We start from the raw sequence: 23788 nt of genomic DNA, 5'->3' as shown, positions 1-23788 counted from the left end.
CTTTTGGGGCCGCGGTGGCTTAGTGGTTAAGATGCTGAACTGCAGACCGGAAGGTCAGCAGGACAGCAGTTCAAGACCCGAGTGCCATGTGACAGAGTGAGCTCCCATCTTCAGTCCTAGCTCCTGCCAACCTAGCAGTTTGAAAGCAAGAAATTGCAAGTAGATAAATACGTACCGCCTCAGCAGGAAAGGTAACAGCGTTCCGTGCACCTCGGTGTTTAGTCATGCCGGCCACATGACCACGGAAGCATCTTCGGACAGCACTGGCTCTTCGGCTTAGAAACTGGGATGAGCACCGCACCCTATAGTCGGACATGACTGGTTGGGGACACCTTTACCTTTTTTTTTTTTTAGCCTTTATGCTGAGCTGAACTGCTGTTTTGATAACTAAGGAGAACAATCCTATGGCCCCTAGGCGGCGGTGAGGGATAAGATACTTTGGATTTCTGGATCCAAGGTTGGAGACAGTGCTTTGACCTCAGCTTCAGGAGTCTGAACTTCCTGCCCCCTCCCCCTCACAGCCAGCATGGAGAGAACCACACTGGCAGCCTCTCTGAGGTCACAAAGGTGATCTTGGAGAGGATAGAAAGGGGGCATTCCTGTGGGCAGGGAGGGGAGGAGACCAGGGAAGCTGGCTTATTAGGAATCTTCCAGCCTCCCGAGCCTTCTTCCCTTCCCCTCCCCAATGCCTCAGCTAGACAGGAGAAAACGTCAAGCTCATCTCCACCAGTCCTTCTGCATTGGATGGCCATATAACCCTCCAAGTTTGGAGACTTACAGCCACCCCCATAGGATTGCACCCTTATTGTTGCTGTCTATTATTTGGATTAAATAAACCAACAGCTACAAACTATGGGTAACCAGTATGGGTTGTTCCTCCTGCAACAACCCACAGTTCCAGGATAGGATGTCATGGACAACAACTGAGTGTCCCTTGGCTATTAACTCAGAGGGAGCAGGTGTCCAGGAGTCAGTACATCTGCTCACTTCTGCTCATTCATAGCTACCCAGGGTTTGTCTATTCTGATAAGAAGAGGTGAAATTTCTGGAAGATTTTCAGCTTAATTTTCCAATTCACAGTTCACACATGTATTGCACTTCCATTTTTCATGGATATTTAATCACAGGTGGTGCCTATACCATTTCAAAAGTAAGAAAAGGGCTGTTAGTGAGGATAAGACAGATAGGAAACAATAGTTGCTCAAAATTCATGGAAGCCCTTTTGGTATTCCCTCCACCATGCTCTTGTACAAATCTGATTCACTTTAAAGGGAATCTGCCAATGTGATGTGCTGACAGGTTGGGTCCATTGCAAAGGAAGGCAAATTATCTTGGCAAAGTTGCACCACCACCACCCTATGCAAATGAAATGAAAAGAAAAGATTATCAATTAGATGACACTGTGCATCCCATAATCCTAAGTCAAATATATATCTAACAGAAAATTAGACATTACCAAAAACACATGGCTGCCACTGACAGCAGCAGCCCTACAATTAGTTTCTCCTCCTGTAATTCATAGTAATGAAAAACCTGAGGGGATATCACTATATTTCCTGCTTACCTTCCTCTGCATCAGACAATGACATGGCAAAACACATGCTGTAAGGATGCCAAATTTGCATTCTACTTTGTAAGGAAGATGGGGAGGAATAAACTATCTCTTGCCTCCACTGGAAGCACGTTTGGCAGGGACAGAAGAGAGGGCCTTCTTGGTGGCTGCTCCCAGGCTCTGGAAATCCCTGCCAAGGGTGGCTACACTGGTTCCCTCTCTGTTTCCTCCTTTTTTAATTATTACCCAAGCAGGCCCTTGGCATGTAAGCTGGTCTGATGCTGAAGAAGGTGCTATTGGGTTGAGTGCTAACTTTTTGTTCCTTTTATTGTTTTTTTAAAACTGTGTTTTTAATCATTTTTTATCATTTTTGATGTTTATTTTAGTGTAGGTTTTATTACTGTTAACTGCCTTAGGGCACAATCCTATGCATGTTTAGACAGAAAAACATCATACAACTCCGAGCATTTACCAGTACCAGCCAGCCACGCTAGCTGGGGAATGCTGGGAACTGTAGGACTTTTTCCTGTCTAAGCATCCATAGGATTGTACCCTTAAGCACCTTTTTTGACGGAAAGGCAGGGTATGAATCAAATAAATAAACAAACAAACTATGTACATTAATGCATACAGTAGGGAAAATGCCCACAAAACATTACGGATTTATATACAGTGTTAAAACTCACGTGCATACACACTCCCATGCAGAAATGGGATGGAATGAGTTCGACCTCAAAAACCTGACAATCTCAGTGAGACCAGGTTTGACGGATCCATGTACCACTATATGGAACCATGGCTTTCAGCTACAAGCACATGTTGCTAGCAATATCTCATTCTTTGTCCTCAGCCTGTTAGTTTCTATGTTTACCTCTAATTTCTCTTTCTTTCTCTCTTTCTTTTGTTTTTAGGGGGAAAATTAGTTGATAGTTGATATGGAGACCTATGAAAACTGAGCACTATTTAAAAATGGTGAGGAAAACAAGAGATTTTACATTGTTTTATTTTTACTTTAGGTGATTAAATCCTTCCTGACGTTAACACATGACAAACTGTTAGGATGATTTTAAAGTCTTTTAAGGCTTTATAAATAGCTTTATCTCTTCGTTCCACATGAGGAAGAGGCAAAACGTTATTTATTGTGCCTTCCCATCACGGCAGCATGGAATGTTTCAAAGATTTATTTTATGTTGGGATGAAATCTCTTGATGCTAAAAGGACTGGAGATACGAACTGATGTCACTTTTGCTGGTATCTCTTGTCCCCCTGTTGTACATGTAGCTACACTCTATTCTGTGAAGAATCTTCTTTAATCTTTACAAAGGAAGTGCTTTTCATTGTATTTTAATGCAGGGCAGAGTTTGAGGGAAGCAATCATAATTTCATTAAATCACATTGAATTACTTGGAAATGCTGGGGGAAAAAGATCTGCAATGCACAATATTTGCTCTGCAAACTGACTGAGAACAGACTTGGGTTTTGTTTTTTTTTAATAGTCTATACCGTGTTATTTATTCTAAAAAAAAACCCTGACATATTTGTTTTTGTTTTTCTTGGTAGAACATAAGGCAAATTATATTAATTAGGCTATTTACATGATTTCCCAACTTAGAGCAGAGAAACTTGCCTTCAGCTAGCAAATAATTGGAATTACAATTGCTAGAGATATCACAAGTTTGTTAATTATACCAGGTTCCATCAAGCTCAGAGGCTAAGCTAAACGATTTGCTTCCCTGTCCCCCCCACAATCTTTTATTTCCATTGAGCTCTTCCAAGATTACATGCACAGTATATTTGGTGAGTTCAGTCCAATGGGTCCATGCCTTTAGGATTTAGAATAGATGGAGTCAGTTGCTGAGGCAACCTGAGTCTAAATGTTGCCTAAAGCCCTTTTCAGGTACTTCCCATGTTGTATGAATGCATGAAGAGAGGAGCTCTCCAGCCCTTCCTCCTTCCATCGTCATATCTGTTGCATCTGTCACCCTCGGCCTGTAGGCATGGAGGGCAACAGTCTGAACAGGAGAGCCTTCTGTATTCATGGATGTTCGCCATGCATTTAAGAACCCTGGGAAATCAGGGTGCGATGATGGAGGGGGGCGGCAGTGGGGTGCTCTTCTTTTCACATGTTCACACAACATGGGAAGTAGAATGCCTGAATGGGGGCTTAATTGTCCCAAATGCAATATGCAGAAGCAAAGATGTGGAACGAAATTCCCAGCTGAGTGCTGAAGAACAAAGTTGCATTGATGTGATGGTTAGTCAGTGAAACCAATACAAGATGGACTGTTTGTATAATGGGTTGTTGTCGCTTATTCGCTCAGTTGCTTCCGACTCTTCGTGACTTCATGGACCAGCCCATGCCAGAGCTTCCTGTCAGCCGTCGCTACCCCCAGCTCCCCCAAGGTCGAGTCCGTCACCTCCAGAATATCATCCATCCATCTTGCCCTTGGTCGGCCCCTCTTCCTTTTGCCTTCCACTTTCCCTAGCATCAGCATCTTCTCCAGGGTGTCCTGTCTTCTCATGATGTGGCCAAAGTACTTCAGTTTTGCCTTTAATATCATTTCCTCAAGTGAGCAGTCTGGCTTTCTTTCCTGGAGTATGGACTGGTTTGATCTTCTTGCAGTCCAAGGCACTCTCAGAATTTTCCTCCAACCACAGTTCAAAAGCATCTATCTTCCTTCGCTCAGCCTTCCTTATGGTCCAGCTCTCGCAGCCATAGGTTACTACAGGGAAGGAATACCATTGCTTTAACTATGCGGACCTTTGTTGTCAGTGTGATGTCTCTGCTCTTAACTATTTTACCAAGATTTGTCATTGCTCTCCTCCCAAGAAGTAAATGTCTTCTGATTTCCTGGCTGCAGTCAACATCTGCAGTAATCTTTGTGCCTAGAAAGACAAAGTCTGTCACTGCCTCCATGTTTTCTCCCTCTATTTGCCAGTTATCAATCAAGCTGGTTGCCATATCTTGGTTTTTTTGAGGTTTAACTGCAACCTAGCTTTTGCACTTTCTTCTTTCACCTTTGTCATGAGGTTCCTCAGCTCCTCCTCACTTTCAGCCATCAGAGTGGTATCATCTGCATATCGGTGATCGTTAATGTTTCTTCCAGCGATTTTAACTCGAGCCTTGGCTTTATCAAGCCCAGCACATCGCATGATGTGTTCTGCGTACAGGTTGAATAGGTAGGGTGAGAGTATACAACCCTGCCGTACTCCTTTCACAATCTTAACCCAGTCTGTTGTTCCATGGTCTGTGATTACCATTGCTACTTGGTTGTTATACAGATTCCTCAGGAGGCAGACAAGATGACTTGGTATCCCCATCCCACCAAGAACTTGCCACAATTTGTTATGATCCACATGGTCAAAGGCTTTAGAATAGCCAATAAAACAGAAATAGATGTTTTTCTGAAGCTCCCTGGCTTTCTGCATTATCCAGCGGATATTGGCAATTTGGTCTCTAGTTCCTCTGCCTTTTCTAAACCCAGCTTGTACATCTGGCAATTCTTGTTCCATGAATTGCTGGAGTCTACCTTGCAAGATCTTGAGCATTACCTTACTGGCATGTGAAATAAGTGCCACTGTTAGATAGTTTGAACATTCTTTAGTGTTTCCCTTTTTTGGTATGGGGATATAAGTAGGGATGTACGAAACTCACTTACCTTTGCTCCGTCCCTCCCCCCGGAATCCTTGATGGGGGGGCAATCTCATCCTCCCCCCACCCAGAATCCTTGACAGCCTGCTCTGCTCTTTTGCCAGGCCGCAGAGCAGCCGGCCAGGGCCGTCCGCAGCCGGATTTCCGGCTGCAGACGGCCTGGTGCGGACGCAAATGGCTATAACTACTTACTTAGGCTAAAACAGCAAAAAATAAAGGAATGTAAATAGCGTCCACTACGCTATTTGCGTTCCCCTTTTTTCCCATCATTTTATCTTACGTAAATATTTACGTAAGATAAATCGGAGAAAAATAGGGAATGCAAATGGTGGCCGCCATAGCCGCCGCCATTTGCGTACGCTGCGTGTTGTTTGTTTGTTTTTTGAGGTTAGCCATGATAGGCTATGTAAATTCTTACTTAGCCTATCATGGTCCAAGGATGACAATCGCGGCGGCAGCAGCCCTGCCACAGCAGGCCAGGAGACCAGCTGCCGGAGCCGCTGCCGGAGCCGCTGCCGGAGCCGCCACTGGAGCTGCCGCCGTCGAATCTGCTGCATCCGCTCCAGGTAAGTGCCATCCCAGGGGGATTCTGTGGGGGGGGCAGGAGGCCGTTCTGCCACGGATTCCGTGGACTCACTGGAATCCGTGGTGGAATTCTCCGCCATCCCTAAATATAAGTTGATTTTTTCCAGTCTGGTGGCCATTCTTGTGTTTTCCAAATTTGCTGGCATATGGCATGCATCACCTTGACAGCATCATCTTGCAAGTTTTTAAACAGTTCAGCTGGGATACCATCGTCTCCTGCTGCCTTGTTATTAGCAATGCTTCTTAAGGCCCATCAACCTCACTCTTCAGGATGTCTGGCTCTAACTCACTGACCACACCATCAAATCTATCCCCGATATTACTATCCTTCCTATACAGACCTTCCGTATATTCTTGCCACCTTTTCTTGATCTCTTCTGCTTCTGTTAGGTCCTTGCCATCTTTGTTTTTGACTTTGTATAATGGGTGGTAAAAAAACTTTGGGGGGAAAAAAAGCGTGTTCACAAATGACGGCGCCCATGGGCGCCGCCATTTGCGTACATGCTTTTTTTCCCCCCAAAGTCAGCCGTGATAGGCTACGTAAACATTTACGTAGCCTATCATGGTGTTTTTTGAAAATCTAGCCGTGATAGGCTACGTAAATCTTTACGTAGCCTATCACGTTTGTTTGTTGTTGTTGTTTTTACTTGGAAATGGCAGCGGTGGCAGCCGGTCGGAAGACCGGCCGCTGCCACTGCCGCAGCCGAACCACCACCGAACCACCGCTGGGAGCCGCCGCCGCCAGGGACATTCGCGCAAGGTAAGTCCCATCCCGGGGGGTGGCCGGGGGGTGGCAGACCGTTTCTCCACCAATTTCAGGGGGCCGAATGCCAACGCATTCAGCCCCCTGAAATTGGTGGAGAAACAGTCTGCTCCTGGAGATTCATGGAGAAATTCTCCAACATCCCTAGATGGAACGGCCAGGGGGGAGTGGAGGAGCAAAATGAAGCAATCACAGGAAACCACATTGTAGGCTATAGAGATCCTGAGGCTAACTGTAGTTAAAATGCCCATGAACTAACTGCAACACTGACCCCTTCCAGTAACTTGCAGATGAGGTTGAAATATTCCCAACACCTTTGATACCCAAACTTGTGGAATGGTTAAGTTGTTTAGTTGCTGGTTAGTGAGAACATGCCAGGATCAAACTATGGTTTCATATCCCGGCTTGTTCTCAAACCATAGTTTGAAAAAACAACATTTCCCTGTGTTGGATGCCACAGGCAACTGTGTTTTTTAAAAAAAAAATCAGAAGCAAAAGCTTTTAGTCTCCTACTCCAGTGTGCAAAAGAGGAGGAGGAGGGACATGTTAGTCTAGGGCTCAGGGACCTTGTTCATGCAGCAAGAATCTGAACTGGGGCTATGTCTATTTGGAATGTCAAAGTCAACTCCCTTTATGGCACAACTTCTTTTAGGGAGGATTCTAAATATGTCAGGAATCCCACCTCACACTTTCAGTCTCAATATGCAAAGGTCAGGGGTGGAGCTGAAAGGGATGAGGATGTTGGGGGCAGGGCTAACAGACATCACGCATGCAGGCACGCATGCACATGCACACACACTGTTTGAACTTGTGGAGGAGGAATACCTCTGAAGCGAGCTGAAGAATTCATGCAAAACATTGTTCTAGTGTTGAAAGTGGGGTGGGTGTTTCCACATGACCCTGCCATGATGTGTTGAAAGCATGTCATGCCAGCTAGCTCCATACTCCTGACCATACTCCTATGCCTTCAGCAGCCTTATGTCCACATTAGTGGACATGCACAGGCCTCCTCCATGTAAATAGGGTGGCCACTTATGAATCGCCCCCAAAGAGGAAATGCATCATTAAAAAAGGACAAAAGAGTGTTTTGCATAAAATGTGCATATTTTAATTTATATAGAGATATTCACATTTAGAATGTATTATTATTATTATTATTATTATTATTATTATTATTATTAAATAGGAATATAGTACATCTCACCATAGTGTGGACAACTGTCACCAGGTGACCTGTGTGCCTGCACAGTCTGCAGTCCAAGTCCTGCCAATGGGTGCTTTCAAGGTTCCTGCTTTCCCTTCTTAGGGTTCTTTCTCTTTAAACTGGACAGCCCTTCAAACAGAGGACTGTCTTTTGTAATGGCCACCCGAAGGGGAATCCTGATTCATCCCAGTCACAACTAGGGATGTATGAAAGTCACTTACCAGAGAGCTTCGGCTATTGGGCGGTATAGAAATAAATAAATAAATAAATAAATAAATACCTTTTCGTGGATTGTGTTCATGGTGTGGTGGGGAGGCGTTCTGTCCCTCCCCCCGGAATCCTTGACGGGGGGGGAGGCGATCCGGTCCTCCCCCCCAGAATCCTCGACGGACGGCTGTGCTCCATGGCGGCTCCACGGAGCAGCCGGCCAGGCCCAGGCCAGGGCCATCCGCAGCCGGATTTCTGGCTGTGGAAGGCTCTGGGTAAAAAAAAAACGCGTACGCAAATGGCGGCAGCTATGTAGTGGGCACTATTTGTGTTCCCCTTTCTTTTCTTCGTCTTAGTCTACGTAAATATTGACGTAGACTAAGACAGCGAAAAATAAGGAACGCAAATGGTGGTGGCTGTAGCTGCCGCCATTTGCGTACGTGTGTGTTTTTTTTTTAAACAGACGTGATAGGCTACATAAGTCTTTACGTAGCCTATCACATCTATGGGGGGGGGAAGAAAAAGTCCAGACTGCAAATGGCGGCGGCGGCAGCTGGTCAGAAGACCAGCCTCCGCCGCCGCCACTGCCGTAGCCGCCGCTGGAGCCGCCACCATCGTCCGGAACATCCGCCCCTGGTAAGTCTTGTCCTGGGGGGGATCCATGGGGGGTGGGGGGGGTGGCAGGCCATTCTGTGATGGATTTCGGGGGGCCGAATGCCAGTGCATTCTGCGACATCTGTCGCAGAATTCTCTGACATCCCTAGTCACAACTCATGTTCAGTTTATCACTCATACATGTTTTTGTAGTTTGGTCCAGGTAGAGGTAGAAAAAAAGAAGTAGCAGAAACAAAGTGAATCCTGATTTTGTTCTTTGCATTACAAGCTTTGGGGGGCAGCTGGTGTCTATGGCTCTAGGTAGTGAAATAAGCTTGAGACGATGCAGGTGCTAATTAAATCCAAATCAACCACTACTATGTTTACAACAGCAATGTACAGTTTAAATATGCATCCCAAACTAAAATACAGCTACAATTTGCACCAATTTGTGTAAGTGGTGCAAATTGCAGCCTCAATTTGCATACTTTGAGCAAATTGCACAAATTTGCGCAAATTGCAGCTGTAATTTGTGCAAATTAAAAAACCAAACACTGAAATCCACAGCAGGCCAAGTTGAGCTAGTTAGCAGAAGATGGAATGAAGTCCGAGGGCTGAGCTGATGAAAGCTCATTGAGCTCCACCCCGCAAGTGGATTCCTTCAGCATCCCTATATAGGGCATCCAGTGTTCATTACATGACCTTGAGTATGTGTCTGATGCCAAATTAGGGATGGCGGAGAATTTCTCCCCGAAACTTCGGGGGGCCGAGCGCCAATGTGTTCGGCCCCCCGAACAAGTTTCGGGGAGAAATTCTCCGCACCCCCCCTGCCCCCCGCACCCCCCCCCCCGGGACGGGACTTACCTTTGCTGGCGGTTCAGCGGGTGTTCGTCCGGGGCGCCGCCGCCATTCCAATCAAAGAAAAAAAAAACGCCCCCGTGATAGGCTACGTGACGATTAACGTAGCCTATCACAGCTAGATTTGCAAAGTCAGCCGTGATAGGCTACGTCAATCGACACGTAGCCTATCACGGGTGACTTAAAAAAAAAATGCATACGGGTAATGGCGGCCCCCATAGGGAGCCACCATTCGCGTTCCTTATTTGGTCGCTGTAGTCTACGTAAATCTTTACGTAGACTACAGCGACCAAATAAGGAACGGGAATGGCGGATCCCTATGGGGGCTGCCATTACCCGTACGCGCTTTTTTTTTTTTTAAGTCATTCTTTTTTTTAAAGTCATTAAACTGGCATTCGGCCTCACTGAAATCCGTGGTGGAATTCTCCGCCATCCCTAATGGGAAGGCAGTCAAAAAGGGATGAACAACTAGCTCCCGACTTTGAATTATACATATATGATTTGCTATTAAGTCCAGAATGGATTGTGGCGGAAAATCCATGGCGGAATGGCCTGCCCCCCCGCCCCCCACCCGCAGTTTCCCCCCAGGATGAGGCTTACCTGGGGTGGATGTTCCGGATGGCGGTGGCTCCGGCGGCGGGTCCAGCGGTGGCGGCGGCGGCTGGTCTTTCGGCCAGCTGCCGCGGCCGCCATTTCCATCCTGATCTTTGCCGTGATAGGCTACATAAGTATTTACATAGCCTATCACAGCAAGCCAAGCAAAAAAAAAAAAAGGCGTACACAAATGGCGGCGGCTACGGCGGCCGACATTTGCGTTCCCTATTTTTTGCCGTTTTAGTCTACGTAAATATTTATGTAGGCTCTTAAGGCGAAAAACAGGGGAATGCAAATAGCATACTGGGCGCTATTTGCGTTCTTTTTTTTGCCGTTTTAGCCTACGTAAATATTTACGTAAGGTATTATGGCGAAAAAAAGGAACACAAAAAGCGCCCACTATGCTATTTGCGTTCCCCTGTTTTTCGCCGTAATAGCCTACGTAAATATTTACGTAGGCTAAAACGGCGAAAAATAGGGAACGCAAATGGCGGCCGCCGTAGCCGCCGCCATTTGTGTATGCTGTTATTTTTTATTATTTTTTTTTTGCCCAGTCGTGATACGCTACGTCAATACTTACGTAGCCTAGCACAGCAGCCTGGCTGGACGCAAATGACGGCCAATACGGCGGCCACCATTTACTTCCGCAGCAGCCCATCCGTGGCCGGAACTCCGGCTGTGGACGGGCTTGGCCAGCTGCTCTGCAGAGCTGCCGTGGAGCACAGCCAGCCGGGCAGGATTCCAGGGGGGAGGACCGGATCGCCTCCCCCACATCGAGGATTCCAGGGGGAGGGACGGAGCACCTCCCCCTCCCACTGCAAATCAATTCCGCGAACAAGTAAGTGACTTCCGTACATCCCTACTTCCCATTCACTGATTCTCAAGAAACACACTTCATTGGAAAGCGCTTGACATGCAGATCCCATGAATAACAATGGTTTTCACTAGAATTCAAAGTCGGGTGTTTATTTATGTCCACAAAGCTTTTTTAAAAAGAAAGAAAAAGGGAAAAAAAAGAATTGGGCTCTCTTCTATAACAATGTACTATAAAGTTCTATTTTTCATATCCAAAAGTCAAGTATAATTAAACAAACATAATTGATTGCAACTTGGAGCAAATAATATATGAACACAAACGAAGTCTCTGTACACCTGTATAAACACAGGGGCAGGCCAAAGTACAATATGTCAGTAACAGACGGTATGCAAGCAAACCATGAAGGGATTAAGGGATACGTACACCTTGAACGTTTCCCTTAACACGGTCAAGTTAAACCTTTCATGAGACTAGATTTTTCTCCACGAACTGTGTTCGCGGGAAACCAGCTGGTTCATACTATATCGAACCAGGCTCAGTACAAAGATAAGCATTAGAAATGGATGAGTTTTGATTAATTACAAAATTTGGTGGTGTCACAGGTGCTTTTGCCTTTGGATGAAATGATTCTGTCTCTAAACTCTGGGTGGTGTGGAGGTATGGGGAGAAATTGAGTTCTGGTTTGCAGATTGGTTCAAATGTGCGAATTATTTAAATTCATATTAAAATGAATTTCTCACTCATCCCTAGCACTCCCTCTCTCTCTCTCTCTCTCTCACACACACACACACACACACACACACGTGAAAAGAGTAATTCTCCACTGGGCTCAGGAGCAGAATTACAATGATCCTTGGCTTGTTGTCCCCCCCTATGAATAGATGGATTTGACAGGTAGCAATCTGAATAACTTGCATGAAAACATTGAAACTGCCTTTCTCTGAGCCAGACCATCGGTCCTTCTAACCAGGAACTGTCTACCATGGCTACAGGAGTTCTCCAGGTCTCAGGTGGAAGTCTTTTCCAGTTCCTGCTATTTAAGGTTCTTTAACCTTAAGGTTAAAGGTTCTTTAACAGCAGATGTCTGGGCTGGAGCTTGGGACCTTGTGCAGTCAAAACATGAACTCCACGACTGACTGAGGAAGGACTGACTAGTCCTTCCTCAAGATTTGGACTCATTTCTAAAATATGCCCACACTTCACTGACAACCTGAACACATCTGTTGCGGTAGGAAAGTAGTCGAATAAGTCAAGGAAGCTGTTGGTTCTGCAAATCGGTGATATTCTTTTTGGACAGTAGGGGATTTCTTTAATATTGAACATGCCAATAATATTTTGGCTGCTGCCCACTGATTAAAAGGTCTGTCTGAGACATCCACACTCTCCAGTTCCTGTTGCATAGTTACCCACTGAGCCACAGTCTTAAGGACTGATCTCACAAGAAAACTCTCCCAGTCCCCACATTTTGCAGACAGAGGCATTTGCCTCATCAGTGAGTGAGAGCTTAACAGTGCAATCCATTGTGTTAAATATGACTTGTTTCTGAGGAAGCATGCATAGCATTGCTTTATAAGGTAAATTACATTCAAACCAGAGACTAAGACACAAGAGGAACCAGGGTGGCTGCCGCTTCCTCCATCTTAGACTATGCAATAGAATTATAGTATGCAGCTCAAGTCTTCAGTTCACAGGAGATTTTAACATGTTTTAATAATATGATATTTTCTTTCCCAACAGGAAATCAAAGCCAAGAATGATCCCCTAGCTCAGCCACCCACAAACTTTATTCTCATTAAGACGCATGAGCCCTGTTCTGAGCATGAATCCTGCTGCAATGAGACTTTTTGGGGAGCAATGACCTCTACTTCCCTTATCACTGGGAGGAAAATCAAATATTCTTTCCCCCTTAATTTGTGCATGCTGGGGGAGAAATCAGCTGCTGGCTTCTTCTGATGTAATTATTTCATCAGAAACCACAAAGGTATAAACAGAGGGCTGTTGCTAGTTTTGATCATTAAAAAAAAAAGGAAAGAAAAGCGAATTCACCATTACAAGACCCCAGCAATCTACCTTCCTATGCAATTTCAGGAAATTTAATTTTGCATCCCAGCTGGGAGATTTTGTGTGCAACACTTAACGGTTGACAGGCAACAGAAGGAAACTAACAAGAGAGAAGGATGCTTTCCCAGCCAGAATCCAGGGAAAAGACGCCCCCCATTCTCCCCTCCCTCTTCATTGCTGTGATGAGACCCATACCCTGCACCATTTTACAGATGAACATACTGACACTTTTATAGTTGTGACAGCCATATACTCCCAATAACAATGGGCATCTTAATGCCTCCCTGAAACATGTTCATGCACATGCAGAGGCACACACTGCCAGCTAGAACACTTGGCTCCAAATGCAAGTTGCTATGGGACTAGAAAGCTAAATGTAGGGATGCCAGAGAAATCTGCAACAGATTCAAATAAATTTGGTTTTCTATTAATCTGACTTGCAGATTCTGCAGCGGACCAGCTTTTTGCAAGCTGTGCAGATTTGATGGACTTGTGGAAGTTTTGTTTGTTTGTTTTTTGTTTGTTTGTTTTGTTTTACTTGGGGGGGATATATGCACTTTCATTCATTTGCAAATGCATACTTACGTTAATGTGCATTAGTGCAAGTGCGCATTAGCGCAAGTGCACATTAGCGCAAGTACACATTTGCAAATTAACAACATTCTCCAACAAAAATTCTGATTCTGTCAATGAGCATGCAACAGAATAAAAGACCCCTGACAATCCACAAAATGCAACCAGAAAGGAATTTGCAAAATCCATACAGATCCTTAGCTGAAGGGAAGCATACCCTGCAATCAGTGAGGAGACCTTGGGCCACTGGGAGGCTGCACCTCTTGCCTTCCAGAAAGAACATGATGGCAAGAGAAAGCCCAGTCCTATCCATCAGCCAGAGGAGGGAGCAGATGTCAAGGTGCTTGCTTCCTTCTCCCTTCCAGAAAGACCACTCAGCTCCAACTTCCAATTGCTCTTGGACTACAGAACTGAATGGAAGGATTTTCTGGCTCCATCAATCAGACAGAGGACTAACAGATATTGGGGTATATGTGAGGGGTTGGGGTGCTGATGGAGAGAGAAAGGGAGATCATTTGGCATTCGGCCCCCCGAAATCCATCACAGAATGGCCTGCCACCCCCCCGCCCCCCATGGATCCCCCCCGGGACAAGACTTACCAGGGGCGGATGTTCCGGACGATGGTGGCGGCTCCAGCAGCGGCTACGGCGGTGGCGGCGGCGGAGGCTGGTCTTCTGACCAGCTGCCGCTGCCGCCATTTGCAGTCTGGACTTTTTCTTCCCCACCCCCCATAGATGTGATAGGCTACGTAAAGACTTATGTAGCCTATCACGTCTGTTTAAAAAAAAAAAACACGCGTACGCAAATGGCGGCAGCTTTTTGGTGGTTTCCCAGCTGTTGCACTTTTATTTTCCCCATTCTAAAAGTTGTAAATGGCTCTCCTAAGGCTTAGTTATTGGCAATATGTGCTTTAAACTATTGTTTATATTTAAACAATATGCTGGGGGGGGGGCTCTTTGCATTTGGCACATCTCCTTTGCTGTTGACCCCGCCCAACATAATAATCTAGTCTTATATGATCCACAGAACAGCCTTGTTGAAATAATGATAGTCCTTACCATTATGGCTATTTCATTCCAAGGAACTAGTAAACATGCTTCCTGTGAACTGACACAGTCTTATTGATGTGTGTTATGTGTCTCCAACTATAATATTTGACCCAGAGAGACATACCACAAGGCACTCATCTGCGCTAGGTAGCACTCTCTGCCTAAGTGATGGTGGGGTGATATTTTAAGATGTATGAAAAGGTTGTTGAAAATACATTATGGTGGTTTGCTGAGATATCATAGAGAAGTCAAAGAAGACAGATAACTGACTTACCTAGTGACACCTGGCCAAATTATGATATCTTGGGGTTGTTCTTGATTTTATACCTTGAAAGGTAAGAGTACCATCCTGTAAATTGTCTAGTACTGATAAGCAAGGAATGCCCACTGAGGAGTCATGCTCAGGGTCAGAGGAGTTCTCAAGTGTGAGAAAATGAATTAAACCAATAAAATATTTTTAAAAAATTAATCAGTCCCCAGGCTGGTGTAGCAGCAATGCTTTGATAACACCAGGATTTGGATTTTTAAGTGACTGATCTTTCATGGTCCAGTGGAGAACAGAACAGGCAGGGAGTATTAGTAATCTTCAAAGCTTGATTGCTTTTCCTGATAGCATTGAAAAATTACTGGATGAAAGAATGTGTAATTTATCTGGGTCTGGGCAAAGCAGTGGATGCAAAATCTTTACTTGAAATATTAAATTCAATTTGGCTCAGACATGGAGCACTGCTATTTGGATTTTAAAATGGCCAGTTGAGTGGAAACACAGAGCAATGAGAAATGACACGACACCAAATCATGGGGAGGTTGTCTAAGTGGGACGTTACAGGGGCCTTGGATCATTTAACATTTTCATTAATCATCAGGATGAAGGTGTGACCCTCCATGTTCATTAAATTTACAAATGATGGTTAATGAGGAGCTCCTGCATATGGTGAAATGGGGAAGTGTTGCTTTTATGAAGGATCAGCAGATCGTGTTTATTGCTGGGATTGGCTATGCTGGTGGTGGAGCTCCATGTTGGTTCCATTTCTTTGCTGAGTTGGGATTGTTCAGTGGTAGGGATGTAGGAGGAATCCTGTTGGGGGTGGAGCTCAACGAGGTTTCACGGGCTCTCCCCTCCCCCCTGACTTCAGCTTATATTCCACAAGCTGGCCCAACTCAGTCCACAGTGAGTCAGACCAGCTGGCGGATTTTCTGTATTTTTTTTTTATTTGCACAAATAGAGATTTGCACAAATTTGAACTGCGGTTTGTGTAATTTGTACAAATTGTGGCTGTAATTTGCACAAAATCTCTATCTGCACTACTTAAAAGAATACAGACAAAGTTCCTGGATTTCAGGAAAACCCCATAGCTCATCCCACAAATGCAAAGCAAGTTGGGCATGCCGGGGAGCTCCATTAAGCCAAAAATGAAACGGATTTCCCCCAGCAATGGATGGACATCTCTGATCAGTGGGATTCCAAGGGCAGTTATGACAGGTGGAACCCGTAGATTGAGGGGGGGGGGAGAATTAGATATGTTTGTGTATGCTGGTTTATTAATTTACTTGACTTCAAAAGAATGTGAGTTGCTGTTACTGTTACTTAACTACAAAATTAACACATTGTTATTTGTCCAGGGTGGCTAAATAACTGGAGCTGGCAGTTTATACAGAAGAAGCCACATAATTGCCATGGTATTCTTGAGTGTACAGGGTAATAGAAGAAAAATTGTTTAAGTGGTGGTGGCAGGCTGGTAAAAGCAGCATTAGACCTCTTACTTCTATCAAGCGAGGCATCATGTCACAAGTGCTAGCAAACATGGAGAACAATCTAAGGAGTTATCAAGTCTTGGCTTAGCTCCAAGATGTTCTGTGTCTGAAGCCCAGTTTGGGTGCAGGTGGATAAGGATCAGAAGGGCAACAGAAGAAGTAGCCACAAATGGGCTGGAGGTAAAGCACTGATCCAGACGAAGATCAAAGGGCAGAGCCAATTGCATGTTCGAGCCAGGCTGAGTTCCACAGCAAAAATAGAGGTTCAAAGGGGCCAGAAATAGATGCAAGGTCAAAGGTAGGCAGGGTTCATGATCCAAGGCAGCATCCAGGAAATGGAAACATTTGGTGTGTGCCAATTATCTTGCTGAGTCAGCTGACTGTATTCAAGCTGGGAGGTCAGCTGACACTTTTGAAGTTGGGACTGCAGCTTAGGGGGACTCATTTAACCTAAGGTCTATTCTTGCTGGTCTCCTAAGGACCTAGAGATGTGATGGTTCAGGAGGCAAGCTACTAGAGAAAAGCTGCTGAAGGCTAGGAATAGGAAAATCAGTGATGTTCAAGATGTCCAAGTTTCTTCAAACTCCACCTTGAAGCTCAGATCACCTCGCCCCTGCTTTTGATTGCTATCTGTTCCCTGCCCCCCACTGCTTTTTTTATTTGAATAGGGAAATTGTGCATTTCTGCACATATTTTTGGAAGTGCATGCCCAAATGTGCACTCCCCCACCAGATTAAAGCATGAAAATGCATGGGGCTTTTTTTAATGCACACTTCTAAAAGTGAACATTTATCAGATGTGAACACAACTTCAGGAACATGTGAGCTTTTCCTGAAAAAAATATGCCCACATTTGCATTCATGTTTGGAGGTGTGAATGGGGTACCTTTGAGTAAAAAATGAATCCAAACAAAATTCTCGTACATCCCTACTGAAGGGGTAGTTCAAGACAGATAGTTCAAGACCACCTCCACCACACCCTTGGTATCTTACAATAGCCTAAACAAAGTAAGTAGAGGTTTTAGTTTTAAAAGTTGCTACTTAAAAAACTTTCAACAAGAGGAGTGTGAACCAAGGAAGGCTGTCTCTGTCGATTCTGTGTTGCCTTCAGCTGCAGGTAAATTTGGTGCTTGGGAGTTATGAACAACAAACGTAATAGAATAAGACAGAAGTGAAGTAAAAAATAAAGAGGAAACTACAGGTATACACATGTGAGGAATAAGTAAAATAATTAGATGATAATTGGACTGTGAAATCAACAAGATTATAAAGTCTGTACATGAATTTCTCAAGGAAATGTTCTAAAAACAGTCATTTGAGCAATTCATTTGATGTCTATAAACAAACACAAAATATGCCCTTTATTTCTAGAACAGAAATATAGGAACGAACGACACAGTTCTATCTATCAATAAATCTTAGGGATTGGGAACTAGCACAGTGGCACACACATTCCCAGCATCACAAATGTTCATAAGGATCTTGTCCCCTTGGAAAGAGCCACGAATTCAAAAGTTGGAGCTCACTGGGCAAAAGCTCAGGAGAGAATTCTGTCCTAGGGGCACAACTAGGCCAGGGCAGTTATAGCCAGTATCCTAGATCCCCAAAAACCTCTCCATCAGTTGGTAGACCTTTCAGTTTACAAGCAGACAGCAAGTTTTCTCCCCTCTTAGGTTTTTCAGGCCAGCTAAGAACAGTGACTTTCCAAGGAAGCTCACTTGTGACAGTAACACATTTAAACTCTTTGGCCCATTATGGCAGTGGCATCATTAGGGCCAGATTATGGAGTGCAGGTCTAGGTCCCTGCAGCTCAGAAAGCTCACAAATGACAGCATGGCAGTGAGACCTTCCTTCTCCTTCTCCTTCTTCTACTAACCTTTTACAGAGGAGATCAGGGACACTGTGGAGCAAAGCTCGTATTGCATTTCTTAGTTTCCAGAGTGTCTAACCTGTTTGCTCCCCTTCTGCCACCTGGGGGAGAAAGATAGAGTTCCCAGGGCAGTGGTTTTGGAAAAAGCCAGGAACCAGAATAGGCCAGAGAATAAAGGAAATTAAGGGAGTGATGTGCCCAGGATAGTGTGTGTGTGCAGGGGGCGGGGGGTACCTACTGGGTATTTTTCCCAGGGCTTCCTTGACCTTACAGTGCCACTGCAGCACTGTATAATCTAATCTGAGAACATAGAAAATCCTTGATATCCCTTGCAATCATCTCTTACTGGTCTTGGTGGTCTTGGTATGGTGATTCTAATTTCATTGTAGAACACTGACAGATGACACATAGTCTTTAGGCAACATGAGTCTGTCAGCCTTATCTTCCCCCTGGTGTCTCTCATTCCCATTCTTTCCCCTACCTTCCCATAGCAGGTACCACCACAAGGAGAATGAAAAAGAGACCAGTGGTGCACATATGAGCTCTCAGAGGCTCAACTACAGGGTGTGGTGGCTACAGTGACGTAGTGACCTTCAGAAAGATGCTCTAACCACTGCATTCCAATCTCTCATTCACCTTGCAGCAGCTGTGGCTCCAGTGCTGTGGGCTGGAGGCACTCAGGGAGGCGAAAGTGGGGTGGCAGGGGGAGGGGGGGAGAGAGAGGGAAGAGAAAGATAATTGAATGGGGCGGTGGGGGGGGGTTGGTGGATGGATGTGTGAGAGTGTGAGAAAGAGAGAGAGGGTGTGTGGGTGTAGATGGTCTTAAGTTTACCACCTCTCTCTCTAATTACCACCTCTGTTTTTCTGCCTGCCTGCCTGCCTGCCTCTCTCTCTCTCTCTCTCTCTCTCTTTTCTTAAGAGGGAGAAAACAGGAAGTGTGGGTGAGTGATGATGATCTAAAGAGGGGGGGGGATCTGGCCTCACTCACTACAGCCATGTAACCTCTAAGAAATTACCTCCAAGTGAATGCAGCCCTCAATGGAAAAGAAAAGAAAAGAAGATAGCCCACTCTTGGTGTAGAAAATTTTTCCAGACCTACAAACCTATCAATTCTGGGACAAGAATCTGCTTAAATATGCATTCATTGGTCTACATTCAGCAAAGCAGCATGATGGAAATCCATTGCATCGACTAGAGCAGTGTTGGGCAACCTGCAACCATTTTTTTTTTTTTAGAAAAACAAACAACATGCAGTCCTGTAGTGGCTATGAAGCACTAAAATGTTCAAATTTATCTTGCAAACAAGCAAAATCTGTCTGTTTTAGCGCTAGCGGATGCTACGGAGTGGTTTGCTGCCACATTTTTAGTGATTTCTTAAATTTTATTTTAATTATTTCCCCCCTCCCACAGGGGAGACATGGGGGGGGATGGCCCCTGGCCATCCTATAGCTGCTGCCCACCCATGGACTAGAGAAATCCAAAACAAAGACATAAATCAGTCTTCAAACATCTAAAACATGAGACATATCAGGAAAGAACAAAGAACCTATTCAATGTGCTGAGTAAAACAAAAGACACATTCTCTTAGTGGCTGTTTCACAAGACTCGACTCCTAGTTGAGTCTTGAACAGGTATGGTAAAAAAACCAACAACCCACAAAACATGAAAAGGTTGCTCGGGTACCAGCTATTGTACCACATTTTTCCCTGCTAATTTATCCTCTGTGGTCCCAACCTGAATGGTATCATCTAATAAAGGCTCCTGATTTGTTTTTGTTTTGTTTTCTAATCTTCCCACTCTGAGAATTTCTTCTTACGCTAGTAATTCCTGAAGCAGCTGTGCTGGTCATGAACTACATGAAATTTATTATACCTACAATGAAGTTCAAACTGAAAGAATCGGTCTGTGGGAGCTCTATAATCCTTCTGTTATAGAAATAATTAAGCTCCTTCATTTGCAAGATAACAATCTTTGGGGAATGTGGGAAAACTAGCCAATGGCCGGGATGTGTGCGCAATGCGCATATGTGCATCTGAGAGAGTGAAAATGATGATAGTACAACAGGCTTGTTGTTCGATATCCAATGCTATCGTTTGCAATACACAGCAGGATCTGTCATTTTGTCGTCATTTATGAATTTCTTCCATTTGGTTTATCAAAAAAAGAACAAGACATCTCACACAGTATCACATCGGAGAAGTCTTTGCACCGCTCCCCCCCCCCCATAACATACATTATATTCTGTAACATACAGGCAAGCTCAGTCTAAACATTTTTACTCTGTCATTTCAGGCTGTTCCATTTCTTCTTTTTCTTTAAAAAAAAAAAATCAGATTTTTCACAGCCTGTGCTACCCACACATTCCAGCTGTCTCTCTGCCACATAAGTGCAGCTATTTATTTTAACAGTGCTGTAGTTTATTCTCATTGTAAGGGCAGCGATGCTATTTACAATTGCATGCTGCATCATTCCTGCCAGACCATGCTGCCAGTGTACACAGCACCCCATTTCATGTACCACAAGTCTCCATACTAGGGATGCTTGAGAATTGTGTTTCACTGTGGTTTTGATGGGAATCAATTTACCAGAATTTGCAGAGTTCTCCATATTCAGGACAAAAGGAACTTGATTATTTTTTTTAATGAATGTAGGAAAGTATTTGTTCTTAAAATTCTGGGTTTGAATCCCTGTGTATTCAACCTAGGGATGTCTGGATTTTATGAAATCCATCCCATGTCTGTTCTGTGGATTGTGCAGTGTCATTCATTCCAGTGTGCATGCACAGACGGATTAAAAAAAAAAATGTTATGTGGAAAAATACGCAAATAAAAATAATTCCGTAAGTGGGTTTGCAACAATTTACATCATTTATGTTAGTAGGTAACATTTAGTGTATTGTCCCTCCCCATTCCATTCAACTTTTCCTTGCATATATTTACCAGTCTCAGCAGAAAAGTGAGTATTTTCCTATGAATAAATTCGCATAAATTTCAGGAATTTTTTTTTAAAAGGTCTGAAAGTCCACGGACTCTGCATGGCCTAGGTGACTGGTCCGCAGCAGATTCCGCAGGCTGGATTCTTAGAAATCTCTGACCTCATTTTAGTCCATCTCAAATTTCTCCAGCATCCCTAATTTAACCATGTTAGTGCTGAATTGGGGTTGCCACCTATTTTTTTATGGCAAGCGCCTCATCTTTAATAGCTGTATGGCTAGCAGGTACATCATGGTTCTCTCCATGCTGCTAATTGATGTAATTTGTTTATGTATTTATTACACTTAGATCCCATCTTTCTTCCATCATTGTGGAACTCAAGGTGGCTACATGTGGTTCCCAGGTGGTCTCCCCTCTAAGCACTGACCAGACCCAGACCTGCTTAGCTTCAGCAAGATGGCTGCCTCATCATGTACCTTCAGATCATGTCTTGGGACCTATGTTTATTTTATGTAACTATAGAATATGGCTGGTGCAGATGGGTAAGAATTTTGTTTTAGATCATTTTTTAAAAGAATTTATCAAAATTTACATATTTCTTCATATTCAGAAGAGAAAGAACATGAGATTTTAAAAATATGAAAGTAGGAGGAAGCAAAACTGAAAGGTTTGCCCATCCTTAGGTCCTACCTGAAACATACAGCTCTCAGTCAAGAACATTGTTTTTAAAGATGATTTCCCCCTCATTTCCTGCATTTTGTATATCTCTTTAATATACAGTGGAAACCCTTCAGGCATCCTACATTACACTTTAGAAACTGATACCAAGGAGGAAAAGAAAGGGGGGGGGACGAACACCCTGTGAGTACTAATAAAATCAGACTGCCAGTTCAGTTCCTCAGTTTTTACAAAGGATGATTGCCTTACTACTTAGAATATTTATATAGTCAGCTGTAAACTAACATATAAGCTGTAAACTAACAAACGGCGGCAGCTACGGCCGCCACCATTTGCGTCCCAGCAGGAGAGGAGGTTTCGCGGCCGGAGGGACGGGGCGCCTCCCCCCCAGCCAGAATTTTGGGGGGAGGGATGGACCACCTCCCCCCCACCGCGAATCAAGCTTCGGGATCAGGTAAGTGACTTTCGTACATCCCTAGTGGCAGCTCATTGAGCTCCCAGATGACCCAGACGGAGGTGAGTTCACCCATCCCTTACTGCAAGGGGTTTTGCCCCCCTGAATGCAAACGTCTGGGTGGGGTGAAGTATTGGCTAGCTAGTGGCAGAGGGAATCATGTCCATTGAGGATTCTTCCTGAATGTTCAAAAATACCATGAAGTATCAAAGGGCCCCCAATGGATTTTGGATGCATGCACCTTACTGCTTCTCTATCTCCAAAACTGAGTTGCTTTGTGTTGAGTTGCTCAGATTGGGTGTTCAAACCTGAGACAACACAGCCTCTACCCCACCCTTCTCCAACCCACTGCCCACCAGGTGTTTTCGACTACAACTCTCAGCCTTCCTGAGCATTGTCCATGCTGACTAGGGCTGATGGGAGCTGTAATCCAAAAACATCTAGAGGACACCAGCTTGGGGAAGGCTGCTCTGTTAGCACTTGAGGTCATCTGATCATCTAGACTGACAGGCCCCTTGTTTCTGCCACCATCAGGATAGCATTCTGGAGCTGCAAGACTCAGGCCAATCATTTCCTCAACCTGCTTCCAGATTCTGTGTTTTGAGCAGGATGCCTCACATTTTATTGGTTTCAGGAGCTGCCATTACACTCAACCTTTTGGTTTATGTGTAACTTTGGGTTTGGATTTATGTGTAACTGCTCTAGGTGGTGAGCCACTGAACTGCATGTTGAAGCATCTGCCTAGGCAATTTAGTATTCTCAGGCCCTGTACTGACCACCCAAGCCATACAGACCAGCTATATGATCTTTCTGGAGAGGAAGGACTAGAAGAGGGCATCCTGTTCCAGTCAAGCTTTGTTTGAGCAATAGAGTCTTCCTGAACATATTCCTGTGGCCTTTGGTTGTCTTCTGGCAATAACTTCTGGCTTGCTCTTTGCTCCTGCCTCCTGGTTTATCCATTGGTCCTGGCTTGCTCTTCAGTCCTCACTCCTGGCTTGTCCATGGCTCCTGGCTCCAGCTCATGAGAGACTGCTGTCCATGGTCCAACCCAAGGAGGTTGGAGGAACTGGGGGGAGGGGTGGAGCGTGACAAGCTTTTGTCAGCTCAGCCACCCAGACTCCATTCTGTCTTCTGCCAGCTGGCTCAACTCAGTGCACAATGAGTCGGGCCAGCTGATGGAATTTGAGTAAATAATTTTCAATGCAATTTCACATAATTTACAGCCAAAATTTACACAAATTTGCACAATTTGCAGCCATGATTTGTGCAAATCTCTTTTTGTGCAAATTATGGCTGAGACCCCCCCCCCCCCGCCAAAAAAAGCATTGAAAGTCCCCAGAATGCAAGGAAACTGCACAGCTCAGCTTGCAAGAGCAAACCAAGTCAGGAGCACTGCGGAATTCTGGAGAGCCCAAAAAGAGCTGGATTTCCCAGCAATGGAGACATCCCTAGTCGAACCCTGATGGTTGGTTTGATGAATTCACAGTTACCACCTCCTTTCTCAGTAGAGGGTCCTGTGCCTTTCATATCAGTGTGAAGGTACAGCTTTTTCTATTAGGAAGCTTCAGTAATTAGGAAAAAAGAGTTTAT

At 44.6% G+C, this 23788-nt stretch overlaps 1 long non-coding RNA gene across 1 annotated transcript in view; it reads left to right on the top strand.

Annotated features, from left to right (window-relative positions):
- The window catches only part of LOC146338467 (uncharacterized), a 73397-nt gene extending 58826 nt beyond the window's left edge, over window positions 1–14571 (top strand). Inside the window, exons 3-4 of the long non-coding RNA XR_014784756.1 lie at window positions 2464–2524; window positions 12564–14571. This is a non-coding gene — a long non-coding RNA (uncharacterized LOC146338467). The remainder of the gene's footprint in view (window positions 1–2463; window positions 2525–12563) is intronic.
- Window positions 14572–23788: the final 9217 nt, after the last annotated feature.

The sequence above is a fragment of the Heloderma suspectum genome, chromosome 9, assembly GCF_057233095.1.
Source record: "Heloderma suspectum isolate Gila_16-S chromosome 9, 16-S_ref, whole genome shotgun sequence".
In the NCBI taxonomy this organism is placed as follows: Eukaryota; Metazoa; Chordata; class Lepidosauria; order Squamata; family Helodermatidae; genus Heloderma; species Heloderma suspectum.
This window is presented reverse-complemented; position numbering and strand designations above follow the sequence as displayed.